This window comes from Geotrypetes seraphini, chromosome 5 (assembly GCF_902459505.1).
Source record: "Geotrypetes seraphini chromosome 5, aGeoSer1.1, whole genome shotgun sequence".
Classification (NCBI taxonomy): Eukaryota; Metazoa; Chordata; class Amphibia; order Gymnophiona; family Dermophiidae; genus Geotrypetes; species Geotrypetes seraphini.
Genome location: NC_047088.1, coordinates 80,492,263 through 80,513,871, shown reverse-complemented (window position 1 = coordinate 80,513,871; position 21,609 = coordinate 80,492,263). Strand labels below are relative to the sequence as shown.

Sequence of the window (21,609 nt, the reverse complement as noted above, 5' to 3'; positions counted from 1 at the left end):
CTTCAACTCCAAGATCCTAAAACTAAGATCAGCACTACCCACCAAGACCAATCCACTGGAGCTCTTTCCCATCCTCCCTGACATCGACATAGCTAAACCAGACCAAGGGTCTAGATCCGACCTAAACTGGAACCAATTTACCACAATCGACTGGAAAACCTTCAACAAATATTATAACAAATACACCAAATCCTTCTGCAAACTAGATACTTGCCCCCCAAATGTGATGAAAACGGCTCCGATCTACTTCAAAGCAAACATGCTACTATGGGTCAACTCCCTACTATCCGCAGGAAACTTCCCTCCAGAACAAGGACATATCTTAATAACCCCAATCATAAAAAGCATAAAGGACTCTTCCAACGCACCTTCCAATTACAGACCAATAGCTAACATACCACTATTCACCAAAATCGCGGAAGGGGCAGTAAAAGCAGAACTCTCCGCATACCTGGAAAAATTCAATATCCTAAGCGACAATCAATCGGGCTTCCGCACGGACCACAGCACAGAGACCATCATCGCCTCCTTACTAGACCACCTGCACATACTCTTCAGTCGGGGCTCCAGCGCCCTGATCTTACAATTTGATCTAAGCAGTGCGTTTGACCTAGTTGACCACACTATTCTCCTGGAATGCCTGGCCCACATTGGAATCTCAGACGGGTACTCAGCTGGTTCCAAGGGTTCCTACGAAACAGATCCTACAGGGTACACAAAAATGACAACTTCTCCTACAGCTGGGTGAACTCCTGCGGTGTACCACAAGGCACACCTTATCCCCCACCCTGTTCAATATCTACCTCGCCTCCCTTAGTAACCTCCTTCACAAACTTAAGCTCAAATTCTTCATCTATGCAGATGACATCACAATTGTCATCCCTCTAACCAGTCTATCCCAGGATCTTCTCAACTACATAACTAGCATACTCAGCCAGATAGAACTCTGGATGCTCTCCTTCAAACTAAAGCTCAACCCAGACAAAACAAAATTCTTTCTAGCCACCCCCAAAGACAAAATCAAAGACACCACAATCCAGGTGAAAGGATTGGTTTTCCCACTCGAACAAACATTAAAAATACTAGGAGTCACGCTTGACAAACATCTATCCCTAGAAAATCACACCGACCTCATTGTCAAGAAAGGCCTTTCAGCACTCTGGAAACTCCGTACCATAAAGAAATACTTCGATGACACTGCATTTCGACTATTAGTTCAATCCTCTATCCTCAGCATACTGGATTATTGCAATATCATTTACCTAAGCTCCACAAAGAAAATCACCAGAAGACTAAAACTGATTCAAAACACAGCTGTCCGCCTCATTTTCGGCCTGAACAAATGGGAACACATCACCCCCTTCTACCACCAACTGCACTGGCTACCCTTCGAATCCCGAGTCCTCTTCAAGTTCGCCTGCATCTGTTACAAGACAGTATTTGGTCTCTCACCAAAATACCTCTCCCCACATTTCAATATGTATTGCACCAACAAGAAATCCCGCAGAATCCAGTTGTTTACCTTCCCCTCCATAAAATCATGCCAGCTCAAAAGATTCATCGACAAAACCTTCGCCTTCCAGGCGGCCAAGCTGAACCCTTGGCTAGCCCAAATGATGCTAGAGGCCCCGACCTACCTAGACTTCAGAAAACTTCTCAAAACACACCTCTTCCGCGAACAAGACCCTTAGTCCTTACTCCCCGCATACACTCCAACCCCCCCCACCCCCACCTCCCTCTCCCCCCCCCCTCTTCTGGTTTCCCACTCCCTCCATTTTATCTTCTAACCCAACTATGATAAACCTGTGCCTCCTTCCGCGCTACCTGCAATTCCGATAAAATTTTTGTAAATCCGGGTTCAGACCGGATCCTAATGTAACGAATGTAAACCGCCTAGAACTCTTTGGGTATGGCGGGATATAAGAACCTAATAATAATAATAATAATAATAATAATAATTATCACAGAGACAGGTTAGACATCAAGCTATATATGTCTGTATCAGGGAGCGAAGGTCAAGAATGAAAAAATCACTGGCAAGAAGTTGAAATGTCGAGCGAGCACTGCGGTGACCAATGCCATGATATTGGGCAATGAATAAGGGGGAGCTAGCAGCTGGTATACAGGGTTTCCCCTCTTTGCACCAAAGTCCGTCTGAAGGGTGGCTTTGGGTACCAGCCAGACGACAGGCATCAAGTTCAGAGGGGGGTAACAAAGGACTGAAGCTGAGAAAAAAGAGAGGAAGGGGGAAAAGCAGGAGGGGAAAGAAGAGGAAGGAGAACAGAGGAGGGAGGAGGGTCTAAAGCAGCTTGTTTAGCAGCGCGGTCGGCCAGAGCATTACCTCTGGCAACTTCAGTCTGGAGACCAGTGTGTGCACGACAATGAAGGATAGTAACTGCACCAGGCAGTTACTATAAGGCAGAGAGAAGGTCCGAAACAAAGGAAGAATGGGAAATGGGCTTACCATCGACTGCCACAAAGCCACGACGTTGCCAGATAACACCGTGGTCGTGTACAACACCAAAGGCATATTTGGAGTCAGTGTAAATGTTAATGCGTTCACCGGAGAAAAGGTGGCAGGCGCGAGTAAGGGCAATGAGTTCAGAAGCCTGGGCCAAGGGATAGGGGAGGGAAGAGGCCTCATGGATAATGTCAGGGAGTTCAACCACAGCATATCCTGTGTGGAAGGTGTTGTCATTAGGGCGTGAGCAGGAACCATTAACAAAAATAGAGGAAACATCAGGGAGAGGGGTGGAGGACAAGTCAGGGCGGGGGAAGTATCTTGGTGTATCAGAGAGACACAGGAATGATCAGGAGGAAGGGAATCTTGTTCACCCTTGAGACCCAGAAGCCCATTTAAAAGGAGGGCGGGGCCGTAAGTCGGGGCAGAATAAGATGGTAAGATTGGGATTAAAAAGAAGGATAACCTCATAACCACTAAGGCACTGAGCAGAAATATGCTGGGTATGAATGTTGCGAAGGAGGGCTTGGACATCGTGAGAAGTGTGAAGGGTAGTGGGGTGACCAAGGGTCAGAGGAGTAGCCATCTCTACCACCATAGCACATGCAGCCAGGGCTCTCAAGCAGGCAGGCATGCCTTGAACTTGAACAGGAGTGACTTTAGAAAAAAAGGCAACAGGGCGTAATTTACCGCCATGATCCTGTGCCAGGACACCCGCCATGATTTCACAATTATCTCGAGCAAAGAGATGAAACATTTGGTCATAATCAGGGAGACCCAGACCAGGGCTAGAAACCAAAGCACATTTCAAATGTCCAAAAGCTTCCAACATTTCTTTAGTCCATCTGATAAGATCAGTCATTTTAGGACCTAGGGTCTGTCTCAGAATCTGGTCATAGAAGGAACAATCAGGGATCCATTGGCGGCAGTAACCAATCATATCAAGAAAAGTAAGCATGTCCTTCTTGGTAGCTGGGCGGGGCAGACCCAGAACAGCAGCAATGCGGGAGGTGCTAATTTTCCTCTGACCATGAGACAGGACAAAACCCAGGTATTCCACCTCAGATTTACACCATTGAAGTTTTTTTCGTGACACCTTGTGACCATACACAGACAACCATTGTAAAAGGTCTAAACTATCAGCCTGACAGGTCTACTGAGTTATGGAACATAGAAGGAGGTCATCCACATACTGGATGAGGACAGAATCATGAGGGGCGGTCCATGGCTGCAGAGTAGCCCGAAGGACAATGGAGAACACCACAGGGGAGTCAACATTGCCCTGGGGCATTCTACACCAAGTATACTGCTGTTGCTTAAATGTGAAGGCAAAAAGGAGCTGAGTAGCCTCATCAACAGGGACTGAAAAAAACGCATTCTTCAGGTCAATGACAGAAAAAATAGTGGCTGCAGGTGGAATGGAAGAGAGGAGGGAAGGAACATCAGGGACAATGGGTGCAATGGGAATCACCAAAGCATTAACAGCCCTAAGGTCTTGGATGAAACAGGGGGTGCCATCAGCTTTGACAACAGGATTGATGGGCGTATTGTAGGAAAAGATGGTGGTTTTAATAATACCGGAGGGAAGAAAAGAAGCAATCAGTGGAATCATGACTCTCTCCTTTTCCCGGGAGATTGGGTACTGCTTAATGAAAACGGGAGTGAGTGATTTCAGAGAAGCACGATAGGGGGGTGCATGAAATAGAGCCTACATCATTGTCAGCGGAAGCCCAAACCAGGGAGTCTGGGGGAAGGGGCAAAAGCATGTCGGGGGAAGGGGCAAAAGCATGTCAGGGCAAGTGGAAAGGTAAAGGGTGGACGGAGGATGAATGGGAATGACGGAGGAAAGGACATGTAAACCTCCTGTATCATCTGTAGTGAGCTGGATGAGAAGAGGGAAGAAAAGATCACGACCAAGAAGGCTGACAGGGCAATGGGGAATAATAAGGAAGGAGTGCTGGAATAGAGTGAAGCCTGTATCTGGATGGGCTACAGAAATGGGTATGGTACGGTAAGATTTAGTCAAAACCCCATTAATTCCCATGGAAGGTTCAGCATTCATGTGCAGACCCTGATAGTAATCCTTACTGATGGTGCTACAAGTGGCACCCAAATCTACAAGGAAAGGCACTGGACTCCCCTGGACAATAAGAGATATCAAGGGGGAATCCTTGGCAGAGGCAGAGACCAAAGTGAATGCTGGGGTATAAACCTCCGTGTCCCTTCATTGGGAAGTTGAGAGGTTGTGCCAAGAGATGGGAAAATGAGGAGGAGTGGCAGATGGTCTCAGAGTGGAGGGAGGGGTAGGCACCACTGATGGGGCGGACTGCTGGCAATGCGGGGGATCTGGTATGTGGGCATTGATTAAGCCAGTGACCAGGGTCCCCACAATTGAAACATCCAGTACTTCTGGATGGATTATTACCACCTCGACCAGAGGCAGGGGCCTACCCCCTGCGAAACCCGCGATCCCCTCTTCCACGAGGAGCGGAAAGACGCGGTCCCCAGGTGGGTGGCTGGCCCTGATAATGCAGGATTTCCCGAGGTTTAGAGATCTCAAAGCAACCTGCAGCTTCTTTTTCCATTAATTTATTCTGAAATTCGGCACGAGAACTAGTGGGCCATTCTGAAATCATTTGTTTGACCAGAATTTGCAAGGGAGAACAGAGGTTAGAAAGGAAAGTCTGAATAAGTAAGGGAATCCATATTTGCATGGGCACTGAGACCTGCCTCTTGGGTCTAGGTTTCATTAAACCTCTTCCAGAAATCCACAACAGTTTCACCGGATTTCTGTTTGCAAGCTACAGCAGTGGGAAGCGAAGATCTAGATTTAAAATACCTATCAAGCTCTGCCTGCAATTCATTCCACATAACTGCATTTCCTGCTTCAGTATTAAGTTTATAAGCTGTAGCAGTGACAGTAGCAGGCTCTAAAACACTGACACTAGGGACGTTAGACCAGTCCCAGGGGGAACTGTGTCCAACAATGCCATCTATAATAAGGCGCATATCTTCCTGCGTATAATTTCGACCCTTGCTTGCCCGCTTTAGATAGTGAAAAGTGGCACTAGCAGAGACAAGAGGCTTGGGGCAGTGTTGTTAATGTCTTCTAATTCGATGGGTTTCTTTAAAAGAGTATCCCCCACTGTGAGAAAGGGCATCTGTTCTTGCATCAGCTCTTGTACTTCCGCAACCCTTTGAGTGCCGCGGCCCCCAGACGGTGGGGCTGGTAGTGGATACAGTGGATGAAGGTAGGGCTTGGGGCAAAGTATCATTAACCTGTCCCGATGCAGCTGAGGAGGGAAATTTCATGGTGACTCCAGAAAGTATTTCTTCACTGAGAGGGTGGTCGATCATTGGAATGAACTCCCACGGCAGGTGATTGAGGCCAACAGCGTGTCAGATTTCAAAAATACATGGGATATTCATGTGGGATCTCTAATGAGGTAAGGGCAGGGGGTGGTGAGCAAAATCAAGGAGAAGGGTCAATAGAGTGGGCAGACTTGATGGGCTTTGGCCCTTTTCTGCCGTCATTTTTCTATGTTTCTATTATCTACCCAGGGGTTAATAAGATAATATCCAGTCACACACACACGGGCAACATAAGCCTTACAAGTCTCATCTTTCTTGGGGGGGGGGGGGAAACCTTACTGCCTTTCTGACCCATTACAAAAACAATATAACAATGCAGAAATTGTCGCTTACCTTACCTTATAAGCGAGGTACAGTAATAATATACAATAAAATCTTATACTCTATTTCTTATCTCTAAAGCGATAGAAGAGAAAAGCACATGCAATAGATGTTACCCCCATAGACGACAGAGTGGGCAGGCGTCTCTATAAATAATCTCGTTCTTCCAGAAAGAACGGCATCTGCTCACATTCGTGGCGGGAGTTTCCCAAAAACTCCACAATACAAATAGACTTCCCAAAAGTCTTTACTTAATAAATAAAGGTTTGGAACAGGACGCCAATACCAGTGAGTATTAAAGAACAGAATTCAAAATTCAGAAATACTCACAAGGTACTGGTGATGTCCAGTCCATCCCGGACAACGCCCCCAAATTGAAACGAGCGGGGTCCGTTTCTTGGTCCCGAAACTGCCCTGCACACACTCTGTCGTCCTTTCAGATATCTGGAGGCAGTCCCTTTAGGCAGGAAGGATACTCAGACTTGTCCCACAGAGATTGCCTGTTTATTATTAGTCTTACATCCAGTTTTATACCTTTTTATATGGGTCAGTGGTATTAGCAGATGACGTGAGTACAAACCATATTTGGAAAAGGGTACATAAACTACAAAAAAGTAAGTAACCAACACAAGGAAGGGAGGGGGGGGGTGAGCAGCATATGTGCTTCATTGTCTAAAATCTAAAGGTGCTGTCTTAGCAACATTGTCCCAAGCAGCTAACTTCATAACAAGATAAAATGACCTTATCTCAGAACATATCAGCAGAATCAAAACAAACTGTGTCTCTGTTTGTGTTTCCCAGCACAAACAGAGTTAGAAAATTTATAAGATATATGTGTGTCCCTTCAGGGATCCTTTTACTAAGGTACGCTAACTGATTTAGCACACGCTAAAGATTAGTGCACGTTAAATGCTAAGGTGCTCATAGAATATAATGGGCGCCTTAGCATTTAGCGTGTGCTAAATCGGTTAGCGCACCTTAGTAAAAGGACCCCATAGACATGTTAGGTTTATTATATTAATTTTTAAAGGCAGGGAGTAGGCGACCGCCTGACTACAAACAAGAGCGCACAGAGGAGAAAGTACCCACCATATAGAAGGAAAAAGAGGAAGAAAAGAGGAAAAAGAAGTATGTAGACTTATCCTGGATCTTCAAAGAAGAAAACTGATGCACCTGTAAGAAAAAACCAAACACAAGACTTTTACTTTAAAAAAAAAATCTGGATGTAGAATTGATTTAGTCAAAAGAAACAAACTTACTTATCTGATAAGGTTGCATTGAGAGTTGAGAGGTGACCTCAGTTGAGAGGTGAGTTATGTATTTAGGGGCTAGTCCGTATAGTACTTTAAAGCAGAGGCAAGCGAACTTAAACTTTACGCGTGCCTCCATCAGCAGCCAGAGTAACTGCCGGTAGTAAGGTGTCATGTGATCAAATTTCTTTGGTATGAAGATTAGTCTGACTGCTGCATTTTGCATTAATTGTAAATGTCGCATATTCTTTTGAGAAATTCCTAAATAGGCGATGTTACAGTAATCAAGTTGACTTAGTACGAGGGATTGTACCAGGATTCTGAATGCTGGCGTATCAAAATATGATTTGATGGATCTAAGTTTCCAGAGAGTGAAAAAACCCTTTCTGATTAAGGAGTCCACCTGGTCTTTCATGGTTAGGCATTGATCCAGAGTTATACCCAGTAACAGACGACCATCAGCTTCTTTTAATTTTTAATTCATCCCGATTTATCCTGCATGGTTTGATTTTTTTATTGTTTTAGAATTTGATTTTGTCTATATATTGTTAATATTGTAAATTGTGTTAATGTTTGTATATTATTCTTTCAGGGTCGTCAGCAGATTCATCTCTCCATCCCCCATCTCTCTTACAGTCCACAGCTAGGCCCTTCCCCCGCTGCCTCTGACTGGCTGTCTGTAGCCCCTCCCAGGCAAGCACTCAGGTGACCTCACTAGCCTTGCTATTTAATTTGAACCCTCTCTGGGCAGCGCACGCTCCTTCATGTGTCTCCTTTCTCTATTAATGTCTAGCTACCCAAAAAGAATGAATAATTAAGTTGCCCTAAACTGATACCCTCCCACAGCTCAGGATCAATAGTGCATATGTCTATCACTCTGTCAAAAATGTCACTGGAGTTAGCAGAGGGCTCGAGCTCGGGCTCCAGGGTTAAATATATATAAATATATATATATCTCAGTACTTAGAAGTCAACAGAATGTATTGTCTGCAAATGCAGTCAAACAGTTTTCAAATCTCAGCTGTCAGCAAATGAACCTTGAGAAGCACTGACAAACTATCAAAAATTAATTAAATATGCCAAGAGAACTGGAACTGCTGTCAACACATTCATAGCCTAGTTGAAAGAAACCAAACTTCTAAAAATAACCTTTTAAAGTTAAATTTGACAGTGGTCAGCAAACTACCAAAAACAATTTTTTCAGTACTATTACACATAGAGCCTTGATGACAAAGTACCCCAAAATATACAAAAACTCCAAGAGTGTTCCAAACCCCAGGCACTACAGAGGCAGTCACATGCAACATGTCACTAAAGGCTAGATGCACTAAAGTCAGTCGGTAAAACCGACTGGATCGCTGTTGGCCGATTCTCTGGCCGATTGTGGAACAGCGATTGATGCGCTACCAAGTCTCCATGCAAATGATTTGCATGCAAACCTGACAGATCAATTGCTCAGTGAGCGATTGACACATGTGCAGAGCCCTAACAGCAGTGACAGGGGAAGCAGCCTCCTGTCACTGCTGTTAGGGCTTCTTTTTTTAATGGCACAGATGTATGTGTGTTACACACACATGCGCAACCTCTACCCCATTAAAGAAAAAAGTCCCCCTGCGCTGATGGCCCTCCCCAATGACCCCCCCTATGAACCTGTACCATGACACCCCTCCCCCTCCTGCCTTGCTGAATACCCCCATGCCTTGCCCAAACACGGGCCACAACCATCCCCTACCCTTCCCCTTGCTCCCGAAAAAAAAAGGCAGGAAGGATGCCCACTCACTCCTACCACTAGATGCCCTGCTGCACACACACCTTTACTCCCCCCCACCACTGTACCTCTACTCCCCCCCACCACTGTACCTCAATCTGTTTGCCAGCGTGAGCAGCAACTAGAAACTGCTGCTGGTGCAAGCGTCAGTTCTCTCTCTGACATCACTTTCGAGTCCTGCGCCTAGGAAGTGACTAGAGGGAAAGCCGATGCAGGTAGTGAGTTGTCAATGTTGCTTGTACCAGGGAAGTTAAAAGAGGTACAAGGTAGGGAAGGGGTGCACATGCACGTGGCAGGGGATTGGGGAAAAAGCAGGGGGGGGGAGGTGGAGGGCACCAACACCCCCGGGCACCTCTCACCCTTCAATAATATGACAGCTCTATATGTTCTTCAGGTACACATGCATAAACAAAACCAAATACCTCAATCTATATATATAAAATCGGAGGTATGTATATGTGTATGTATGTGTGTGTGTATGTGCCGCGATCACGCAAAAACGGCTTGACCGATTTGAACGAAACTTGGTATGCAGATCCCTCACTACCTGGGATGATATGTTCTGGGGGTCTCGCGGCCCACCTGCACACGTGGGCGGAGCTACAAACATAAAATCAGATTTCACCCATTCATGTCAATGGAAAAAATGTAAAAAGCTGCCATTCTCACAGTAATTCAAAATCGGCTTGACCGATTTGGATGAAACTTGGTATGCAGATCCCTCACTACCTGGGGTGATATGTTCTGGGGGTCTCGCGGCCCTCCTGCACACGTGGGCGGAGCTACAAACAGAAAATCAGATTTCACTCATTCATGTCAATGGAAAAAATGTAAAAAGCTGCCATTCTCACAGTAATTCAAAAACGGCTTCACCGATTTGAACGAAACTTGGTATGCTGATCCCTCACTACCTGGGTTGATATGTTCTGGGGGTCTCGCGGCCCACAACTCTATGTTGCTTGCTCAAGGGTGGGTTCACCCAAGAATTTATATGTTCTTGCTCCAGGAGGTGAAACTAAAATTGTTGTTTATAATCACGTTTTGCGTTAGTTGTATTGTATTCATTTTGTCAAATATTTCACATTATTATTTGAATATTGTACTTTTTATTAAGCTGTAAAAAAATACTTTCATTCACCACTATAAAGTATCTTTATTTGAATCCATTTACAGTGTTATTGCTATAATTAAATACCCATGCAACGCCGGGGCATCAGCTAGTAGTAATATATTAAAGCCCACAACAGGAGGAAGATAAAGACAGAAAATTGAGAAGAAATAGTTAATTGTTGACTTAAGAAAAAGTAGCAAAAAAGCATTTTGTTCCAGAAGCATTTAGATTTACAGCAGACCTACCGTATATACTCAAATATAAACCGGGATTTTTGGGCCCAAAAATTGGCCCAAAAATGAGGGTCCTGGTTTATATTCATGCCAGTGCCCTCTCCCAGACTTATTGTAGGCTGCCTCCAGGCTCTGCACCATGCCCCTTCCCTGCCCTCTCCGTCGTACCTCCTCTACCGATCCCTGGTGGTCCAGAGGTGCAGTGGGCAGGAGTGAGCTTTCCGTGTTCCTGTCCCGCTGCTAACCCAGTAGGTCGGTGGCTCTCATGAGTTTGGTTTCTTCAGCCGCTGAGCGGCACCGAGCAGGTGTTAGATTCTGAATGGGTTGTTAGTGGAAATGGTTGGGTTGGGATGGTGGAATATGGGGGAGGGGGTGTAGCTACTACTCTTGTCTTTATTGCTCTTAATATTATTGTTCATTTCACTTTACTTATTCATACCTTTATCACCTCTTGCCTAGACTACTGCAACTTGCTTCTCACAGATCTTCCATGCAACCATCTCTCTTCCCTTCAATCCATTCTAAATTCTGCCGCACTACTTACATTCCACCAGAGTTGCTATGCTCACATTAACCCTTTCCTCAAGACACTTCATTGGCTCCTTATTCATTTCTGCATACAGTTCAAACTCCTCTTATTGACTTACAATTACATTCACTCTGCAGTTCCTCAATATCTCTCCTCTCTTATCTCTCATTATACCTCTCCCCGGGAACTCTGTTCATCGGGCAAATCTCTCTTATCTGTACCCTTCTCCTCTACTGCCAACTCCAGACTACATTTCTTCTTGTGTAGCGCAGTGGTTAAAGCTACAGCCTCAGCACCCTGAGGTTGTGGGTTCAAACCCACGCTGCTCCTTGTGACCCTGGGCAAGTCACTTAATCCCCCCATTGCCCCAGGTATGTTAGATAGATTGTGAGCCAGCCAGGACAGAAAGGGAAAACTACTTGAGTACCTGAATAAATGCATGTAAACCGTTCTGAGCTCCCCTGGGAGAATGGTATAGAAAATTGAATAAATAAAAAAAAGTAAAATAAAAATGTCTGGAACAGACTCCCTGAATCAGTACATCAAGCTCCGTTCCTGGCAGTATTCCAATCCAGGCTAAAAGCACACTTTTTCAGTGTTGCTTTTAACTCCTAATCCCCACTCGCTTGTAAACTACCCAAGCCCGAGAAACTCCCTAACCCCCTACTTGTCCTGTTTGTCTGTTTGATTAGAGTGTAGGCTCTACTGAACAGGGACTGTCACTTGGATGTTTTAGCAGCGCTATAGAAATGATTAGTAGTAGTAGAGTACAAGGCCACTTAACATAATACATAATGATACCTATACCCACTATAACCTCCCCAACCCTGAAATGTCCTGTCTAAATTTAGATTGTAAGCTCTAGGGACTGTCTATTGTATGTTAAAATGTACAGCACTGCGTATGCCTTTCAGCGCTATAGAAATAATAAATAGTAGTAGTAGTAATAAGAAAATATTAGGAAATCTTGACTTCCGTTTTCATATCCTGGGCTGCCATTCTGAGAACTTTTGAAGAATGGGAAAGCTATACAAGCTACAATTGTCTTGTTTAATCACTGCTTTGTTTAGCCACATGCTGCCACAGTAGTTCTGGAAGATATTCTAGAAAGCTTTTCCAACACTCTTTGTACTATGGGGACAACATCTGATCCTGACATTTAGAGATGAAATGCTTCAAGCTAACATAATTAGTGAATTTCTCTCAGTTAAAACACCAAGGGCTGCTTTTACAAAAGCCGCACTACCAATTGGCGTGCGCTGAATTCGATGAAGCCCACAGGAATTGAATGGGCTTCTTTGCATTCAGCACACCGCTAATTGGTAGCACTGCTATGTAAAAGGAGCCCTAAGTGAGCAGTTTTCTGTCTAATAATAAAATAATAATACCTGGGCTTTTTATCGAACACAGTTCTTGGAAAAGGTCCATGCCCTGGTCTTCTTCACAGACCTATATAGTGCCTTGTAAAAGTTTTTCATACTCTGCTGTCAAAAAGATACATGGAAGCTCCTGGGAAACAAACAGGCAGGTGATACACAAAATCCAAAATAGGCAACAAAACAGCAGATCAATGACAGTAGAAGTCCAGACCTATTCAACATGTAAAAGCCCAAATTTATTCACCACATAAAAGCATACAGTAGATACATAAATAATTAAAAGCCTGCCACAGCCATGTCTCACCCTCTCAAGGGCTGCGTCAGGGGCTGTTTAAAGTTATATACTGTTATATACAGTAAAAGGCATGTTACGAATAGTATAAATCATAGATGAAATCAAATTTTAAAAATCAGTAAATACATTTTCACTAACCATATCATAGACCACAGACCTCAGCCAAAAACATGTATAAAACAAGGTGATCTCAAAATCATAATGTCAGATGCTGAAAATCATGCATATCAATAACAGGAGGTACAATAAAAACTCACATACCCAAAAGATGCAATCCAGATGTATCACCTAATGGTAAAAAGCTATAAGCAAATTAAAAGTTTATTGTTAAAAATATATCCCCCTTGAAAAATCAGTGTGAACAGCAATGCAAGTTGAAAGGAATAAATCAGCTAAACAGGTAGTGTTAAGCAGACATGCCTTCTCTCCGTGTAGCAGCAGCTTTTGGTGACAGCCACAGATGTGCTGAAGCTTTTTCTTTGAACTGGTTGTGTGAGGGTCATAGGTCACAGCTCTGCAAAATTATACTTATAAAAAAGATACAACATTGATTTTTTTTTTAAAATTAGGCATAATGCTTCACTTTAAAGAATGTAACAAGTGTAAAATTGTTTAAAAAAAGAAAGTGATTTTACAGTCTTTGAATTCACCAAGTCATTAAAAACAGTGTAAATAAGGGGAGGGCTGAGAGTGCTGGGCCAATTAGAAGCCCAGCAGAAGAAAAAGGCAGTGCTGGAGAAGGAGCTGGCCAATCAGGGGACAAGGTGGGCCTGCCAGAAGAGGGGGCCAATGGGGGTTAGCGGTAGTCAGCCAGTGATTACAGTGAACCTAGGACCGGTGGGAAGAGTCTGCCTAAATGTGAGCACAGAAGCCATTGCTGTTGGGGAAGGATAGATAGGAAACGCCTGCATCTAGTTAGCCCCCTTTCTTCTCTCATCCTATTTTTTAAATTAGGGTTTTCTTTTATTGGTTTGTTTTCAGCTAGCATAGTAGGTGATTCAGAGTTCCTGAGCCAACGAGCTGACTCCAGGGCCAGAGAGGATGTGGACGCCGAGAATCATGGTACCCCACACAAGACAGCTGCAATGTTTCCAGAGACTTTCTTAGAATGATAACATTGTGCATACACCTATTTACTACAGTATGTCTCATTTATGCAAATGACACTCCTCAGACTCTTGAGTATGTCAAACTGATTGTAGATTATAGAAGTTAATCAGGCTATTGAACTGTTGCCAATTTGGAGGGGGTAACCTGTAACATCCTTTTGCCTCTAATTTACCCTATAGTATTAACATCTTGCATTATCTAATTGTACCAATTGGTACCTATTTGAAGAGCTCTTTTCCCATTGTTATCTAATAAATCTTACAATTCCTTTTTCTTGTCGAATCCCTTGGTTGTGTGGAGTTATTTGCGAACCCTGCTAGGTACCATGACACATGCACCAACTTAAATCTAGAGGTCCACAAGGGGTCCACAAGAGCATCAATCTTAAATCTCATCAAAATCCAATTGTATAATATAAAAGATCATGTTGGAATTAGCGAAAACACACAGTTTTGATAATTTTAGTATCTTAAATTTGCTTAAAACTGCAGAAAACACTGCAGGAGTTGTTTCAATTCATGTGTTCCAGTGATGTCATTAGATGCTGAAACATCTGGGGATGATCTGAGAAAGCATAAAACCACCATTTAAAATGACAACTGTGGTTCCTGTTGTACTGTATGTGTTGTCAATATGGAAATGAAAATATTCACTCATCCCTGGGGTTGCCAGATTTCCTCTATAAAAAGAGGACACCTAGTCCTGCCCCATTCCGCCCCCACACCCACACAAACTCCTCGAGTTTGGGGCTGCATCTGGAGGGCGCGGGGACAGTTCTTTAGATAGCTGTGCTGCTTTCTCCATCAGCAGAGGCCCACTGATAGGCAGTTGTTGACTTCTAGCTTCAGCAAACCATTGCAGCAAAGCCTGTTCAACGTCTCCAGCCTTGCCAATTATTTTCCGTTTTCTGGTAGGATTGCTGTTGTTTTGCCAGTCTTTCAATATGGCTTGCTTTTTTTTGTAAATCTGAGAAATCTGGCTAGCATGAACGCTAGCATGAATGTTTTGCAATAGAGATCTGACTCTCCCTTTGGTCAAGTCTCTATAAGACATCGACACGTTCAGCCAAGATATTGATTTATGACCACACGACGCCATAGTGCAGTTCCGAAAGTTCAAACACCTGGCCAAGTTTAGACTGCTGTTCCGAAACACATGGCTCATCCACGTCAGAACGTGATTGCTTTTAACTGGAGTGAACGTAATGTGAAAGAATGGAGGTGGGACCTATGACATCAGTGCGCATAAATGGATTGTGTGCTTATCAGAATTGCAAATATATGGCGTTTACGTCCATTGACTTTAATGTAAAAAAAAAAACGGGACCATGGTGGTCGGGTGCAAATAACCAAAGCGTGCGCTTAACCACTTAGGTGGAGTCGACTGTATATCAATTCTTCCTTACCAAAATCCCTACTTCCTATCCCACCCCCTCCCTCTCTACTAATCAGTGTTATGTACTTAGAACCCCCAAACTCCTGCTCTGATACAGTTCCAAAAAAAAGTCAACTAGAAGGCATGGGAACATACTTCAAATTCTCCTTTGTGTTAGACAACATAATCCTGTATCAATCAGTCCAATTTAGGTCATGTATCTCTTTGCAAATCATTTCTTTGCTGTCCAGATGGTGTTGCCTCTGATTTGTCACTTTGTATCTCAGAAGCATCTCCTGTGGACTCAGATGAGTTATCCACCCCATGTTAGGGGAAGGTGAATTAACAAGCCACAGTTTTGTTCTCTGGCAATCCCATTCAGATCCTCACCCCACAGGCTGCTAACATTTCCAGGAGTTCTCCTTAGTACTCGGGCTCTGGTAGGGGTCAGGATAACCAGAAGCCCAGTTCTTTCTCAGTACAAACTTTTTATCCCCTTTCACACCTCGCCTCCTTCAAGCTGGGTCCTCCTAACTCCACCCTCTAAGAGGTTCCTCTATAGATCAGTTCTCTAGTGACTCCTAGAAGAATCTCCTGCCACCTCCCCACCTGCTCTGCAACTGAGGCATTATATGGGGGGGGGGGATCACATATGATTGCCAAAAAGCCCCCAAACTGGCATTACATTGTCTTGACTAACCCTTCTACAATGTCTTGGAACTGGCAGTGAAATTTTTGCATTGTGTGTCTATTAAAATCCCCTGATAATTCCGTGAATTGCAAAGGGATACCTGATTGACTCATTACCATTCATTCTAATATACTCATGTGCCCATGTGTACCATGTAAGTTAACTGCTGTGTTGAATTCCTTTCTGCATCATGTGGCCAACAACATGTGCATAGAACACTTGTTAACTGTGTGGTGCTGCTCATGGTGGCTTTCTTCTTTGACCTCTAAGATGGTGCCTGAGGCATTAAGATCACAAGGATCGGCAGTGGGATTTGAATCTGGTTTCCTGGTGCTCAGCTTGCTACTCTGACCATTGTTGACATATTCAGGAAGGCTTGTTCTTTCTTATCTTCTTCCATCTCTCTGATCTCCAGGAAAGAACAGTTTAAAGAGTTTTTAGAAATCTCTCAGGGCAGAGTAAACTGTGTCTACTAACACTTCATATTAAGAGGTGATAGAGACATCTCCTGTTTTCAGTTTACTCTGTTGCGACCGGTTCTTTAGGTCCTCTAGTTTTTCTTGGCACTTCAACACTTCTTTACACAATTGTGCCTGAGTCTTCCACCACTGTAATTCAATCCTCCAGCTCTCCAGTACTCTGCTGAGATAATGTGAATTCCTTGCTTATCTCTTCCAATTTGCCCTTGGCCTTCTCTAGCTTTGTATTAATCAGGAGAAGTCATTTATCAAGCATGATTTCCAACCTTATCATCACCTCTGTGGCTACTTCTGTAATCCATTCCAAGCTTAACGACTGACCCTGTGGAGTGTGAAGTGCTGCCATCTTGACTTTGGTTACTTGGGCTAATCTTTCTACTTCTTCTGCAATTTAGACACCGTCAGAAACGAAGTGGATAGCCAACAACTGATCCTCAGGAAAGAACAATTATCTTGAGATTCAGGTAAAAATTAAAACATGGTGATTAGTGTAACCAGGGTTAAAAGTTTAAAAGTTGCCTGAGTGAGAAAAACAGGGTTTAAAGAAGATTTTAAAGGGTTTTTACATAAGAACATAAGAATTGCCACTGCTGGGTCAGACCGGTGGTCCATGGTGCCCAGCAGTCCACTCACACGGCGGCCCCCTGGTCAAAGACCAGCGCCCCAACTGAGACCAGCCTTACCTGCATACGTTCTTTTCCAGCACAAACCTGTCCAACTTTGTCTTGAATCTCGGGAGGGTGTTCTCCCCTATGATAGACTCTGGAAGAGCGTTCCAGATGCTGGAAATTTGTTTGTGAGATTCCTGTAAAATCTTGTAAGAGAAATATTGGTGAAGCAAACTTGTGAAACTGCTTTTGAAACCTGTGGGGTTATTAGATTTAGGATAGGGTTTTTCTTATTGATTTGGTTTTAGTTAGAGTAGTAGGTTGGTTCCAGTGAAAGAGAGATCTACTAGCAAAAGTGCGCCAATGTGGTACCCCTACATAGAAAGGACAGAAAGCTTCCAATACACTAACTGAGGAAAAAGGAGAATTCGGAGAAGCTGGAGGCTGTAAGATAAATTATTTAAAGAAAGTTGTTAGACCCTTTAGTTAGTCATTTCTGTTGGTGAAAACCTATTGATCGGATAAAAAGAAAATTTTATTGGGACATTTGGAGAACTGTTCAGGAAGTGAAGCTGAAGTTGAATTTCATTACCTAGTGTTGGTATAAAGCAGGGGTAGGGAACTCCGGTCCTCGAGAGCCATATTCCAGTCAGGTTTTCAGGATTTCCCCAATGAATATGCATTGAAAGCAGTGCATGCAAATAGATCTCATGCATATTCATTGGGGAAATCCTGAAAACCCGACTGGAATACGGCTCTCGAGGACCGGAGTTCCCTACCCCTGGTATAAAGTATCTGGTTATTAATTTTATTTCTGTATTCAATTTAGAGTCCTTAGTGCTTCTTTTTATCTATTTTATTATATGTTTAATTAATATTTTATTTTCAAGGTTATATTTCAAATTTTTTTTTTAATGTAATTCACTCCTCCTGGGGAAAGATATCAATTTAACCCTCAGTGTTCACGACTACAAACTAATTTTGTTTCAAGAAGAATACTTTTTACCTCAGTCTAAGAAGGAGGGGGTTACATTAGTAAAACTCAGGGTTTTTGAGAAAGCAGTAGGAGAGGCTGCTTTTCCTGAGATGGCATCATATGACATCAACATTTAAATGTTTTAATGGAAGGTTCGATCTTCTTTTTTATTGCATTTTTGAAATTTACATTTCCCATATACATAACGAAAAATAAGAAAATAATTTAACAAGGAAAGGTTCAGTCTTGATTTAGAGAGGAAGAGTTTTAAATAGTGGATGTGACAACACTAAAACAAGTGTTACATAAGTAGTGAAACCATATATTATGAAAGGAGGAGACTAAGGGCTCCTTTTACTAAGGTGCGCTAAAGAAATTAGCGCATGCACGAAATTACCACGCGCTAAACCCGCACTACGCTTCTAGAACTAATGCCAGCTCAATGCTGGCATTAAGGTCTAGTGCGCGGGGCAATTCAGCGCATGCTATTCCACGCGTTAAAGTCCTAATGCACCTTTGTAAAAGGAGCCCTAAGTAAATTCAGTTTAGAGGAACAAAGGACTCACTGGGGAGAGTAAGGAAAGGGGAGGCTGACATGCAGGATGTGATATACAATAGCTGAGTATTTATAAGGAATCTGATAGGAGATAGGGAGCCAGTACTCTAAAATAAATGGAGGAGTCACATAGTCATATCTTTTTTTTCCCCTCCAAATAACAGTTTGGTGGCAGTTTCTGGACAATCTGAAGTTGCTGGATTTGAGAAACTGGTAGGCCATGATATAGTGAGTTACAATAATCCAGTTTTGTAATGACCAGGGCTAAAAGGAGGTTCCTGAGGGAAGAAATATCAAGCATGGAGCAGATGGATTGGATCTGCCTCAGAGTATAAAAACTTTGTACCAAAGATGAGATCTGTTTATGAAAGGAGAGGGAATTATCCAGGTGGACCCCAAGAATCTCAACAGAATCCTTAAAGGGAATATCAACACTGTGAATATGGGGTGGCAAATAAGGCATAGTCACTAGAAGCCCAAATGATGAAGTTATGAGTGTCTGTCTTATTTTGGTCACACTGTCAGAAGAGAGAGATCATGGAGAAGGATATTATGTTTGGGAAGATAGAAAGAACCAGGCAAAGAAAGCAACCTGCAATTAGATGGCTGGACACGTTGAAAACAACCATAGGGAGGACCTTACTGGACTAGCACAAAAGCAATTTCTTTTTAGATCTGTAATTCATCAATTCACTAGGACTGAAACACGAATCAATGGCACTTAAGAACAGGTTATCCAGGGCAGAAAAAGCAGAGTTATCCAGGGACAGCAGGCACATATTCTCACAGATGAGTGACATCATCCACGGAGCCTGGTTTGGACAGTACTAAAGTGTACTGTCACTTTAACTTCTTAGAAGTCTCTAGATGGTTCTTTATCGCACATGCATGAGTGCCTTCCCACCTGTTGTCAGCTTGCGAGGTCATCAGTAGTATACAAGCTAAGAAGCCAACTAGGGGAGGTGAGAGGGTTGTGAGAATATCTGCCTGCTGTCCCTGAATAACATCTGTTACAGGTAAGTAACTGTTGTTTATTCCGGGACAAGCAGGCAGCATAATCTCACAGATGGAACTCCCTAGCTACCAGGAACAGGATGGAGTGAAGTTGGCAACCAAATAGAGAATAGGTTTTGTAGAACTGCTTGGCTGAACCAACTATCTTGTCTGGAATTAGTCTCCAGACAGAAATGGGATGTAAAATTATGGATTGGGGACATAAATTCTGTTTCTGAAATGTCTTCAATGGGAGAAGAACAGAGTGAACTACTAAGGCTGCCTTTTTTTTTTTTTTTTTAATTTGCACACTCTAACACAGGGATCTCAAAGTCCCTCCTTGAGGGCTGCAATCCAGTTGGGTTTTCAGGATTTCCCCAATGAATGTGCATTGAAAGCAGTGCATGCACATAGATCTCATGCATATTCATTGGGGAAATCCTAAAATCCCGACTGGATTGCAGCCCTCAAGGAGGGACTTTGAGACCCCTGCTCTAACATGACCTTCCAGTGGCAGCATGGCACTGAATAATATGCAGTCCGCTAACTAGGAAGAGTGTCCTTTTGATTACAGGAGCTCCTAGTCTGTTGGGATTGAAGGAGAGTAACAGACGAGTTGTAGTGTTAAAAGGCTTAGTTCAATGTAGACAGCAAGCTAAGGTAGGGTTACAGTCCAATGAGTGGAGTACAGGACAAGTTTGAATGCTTGGTGGTAGTAGCTGCGACCCTCATGTGTTTCCTTACATATAAGGCCAGTGGCCTCATCACAACAAACTCACCATGCTACCAATTCCCTAGTTCATGCATTGGAACTTCTGGGATTTGCAGTCAAGTACCAAAGATCACATCATCAGTCAACCAGGACCATAGAATTTATAGGATCTCTCTTAGATGTGACTTGTTTGAGCTTTTCTGCCGTAACAGAGACTCCCTAATTCAGAATGATAAAAGGTTCTTTCTGTTGAGATCATCACTGATCAGCAAATATTATGTCTTCTACTATACATGGCATCTACAGTGCAAAAAATAGCTTTATCCAAGCAGTAAGAACAATGTTGAGGTCCACAGGTAAGTGAAAGGAGTCTGGCAGGGCTGTAAAGGCTTGAGCCACCTTGGTATTTGGACACAGAGAGTCAGGACATCCTTATGCTGTAGTACTATTTTTCCCGGGCTGTCAAATCACTCTTTACTTTGTCCAATTCTAACTGCAATGTTACTTTTAGATTTCCCTAGACCCCAGTGAATCAGTATATCAGTAGCCCATTTGCCCCATTCATTTATGTTAAAAGGCATAGGGCCCACTTTCTCCACTATTCTTTCAATGTCATTGTCTTTCATATGTCCCTGCAGCACTACTGTTACTGGTGTTGTGTCACTTATACTGTATCCTCCTTGTCACTGCATGGTAGTGAATTTTCCTCACCTTCATTTGTCTGTTCTTCGTCTGCAGCTGGTTTATCTTTTTTTGGCCTGCTACAAAAACTCTGTGCTGTTTCTCTATAAATTGACTACATGGATTATATGGTGAAGGTGCCGAAGGCAAAATCTATGAGGAGATAGCATTAACCTGGTATACATTGAAAGATGCCTAACAAAGGATCAAGGAAGAAGCTATGCAAATGGCAGTAAGTGTGGTTCATGTAGATACATATTTAGACACTGTCTTCATGACCTCCATGAGAAATAAAATAATCAGAACGGCTTCTTCAGTCTATAAGCAGGCGATCATGACTTTGTTGATTAATCAAACAGGGAATACCATATCTGAAATATTGGAAGCGTTTATGGTGAAGGTTTATGGTAAGGCACATTTTGACTTTAAATATTTTAATTCTGCCTTAGCCTCTTCTAATTGTTTATTTACAGCAAAAAGGAATTTGTAGCTTGAACAATTTGGGTTGGTAGCATGGATATATTAATCATAGGACCTTTAAATTTCTTGGGGTTACCATAAATTAGAGGCCTCCACCCCAGTGTCCACTAGAGCCTGGACTTGCTGTTCCCCCTCGGATATTTCCCTTGTTATTGGAAGCGGTAGGGTCTCTTGGTCCCCAATCACTGAGATCTCCAAGCTGTTTAAACGCTTCCAATATTTCAGATATG

At 43.1% G+C, this 21,609-nt stretch overlaps 1 long non-coding RNA gene across 1 annotated transcript in view; it reads right to left on the bottom strand.

Annotated features, from left to right (window-relative positions):
* The window catches only part of LOC117360530, a 47,102-nt gene that overhangs the window by 1,898 nt on the left and 23,595 nt on the right, over positions 1–21,609 (bottom strand). The window contains exons 2-3 of the long non-coding RNA XR_004539439.1: positions 12,434–12,554; positions 7,244–7,327 (exon numbers count right to left, since the gene is read on the bottom strand). This is a non-coding gene — a long non-coding RNA (uncharacterized LOC117360530). The remainder of the gene's footprint in view (positions 1–7,243; positions 7,328–12,433; positions 12,555–21,609) is intronic.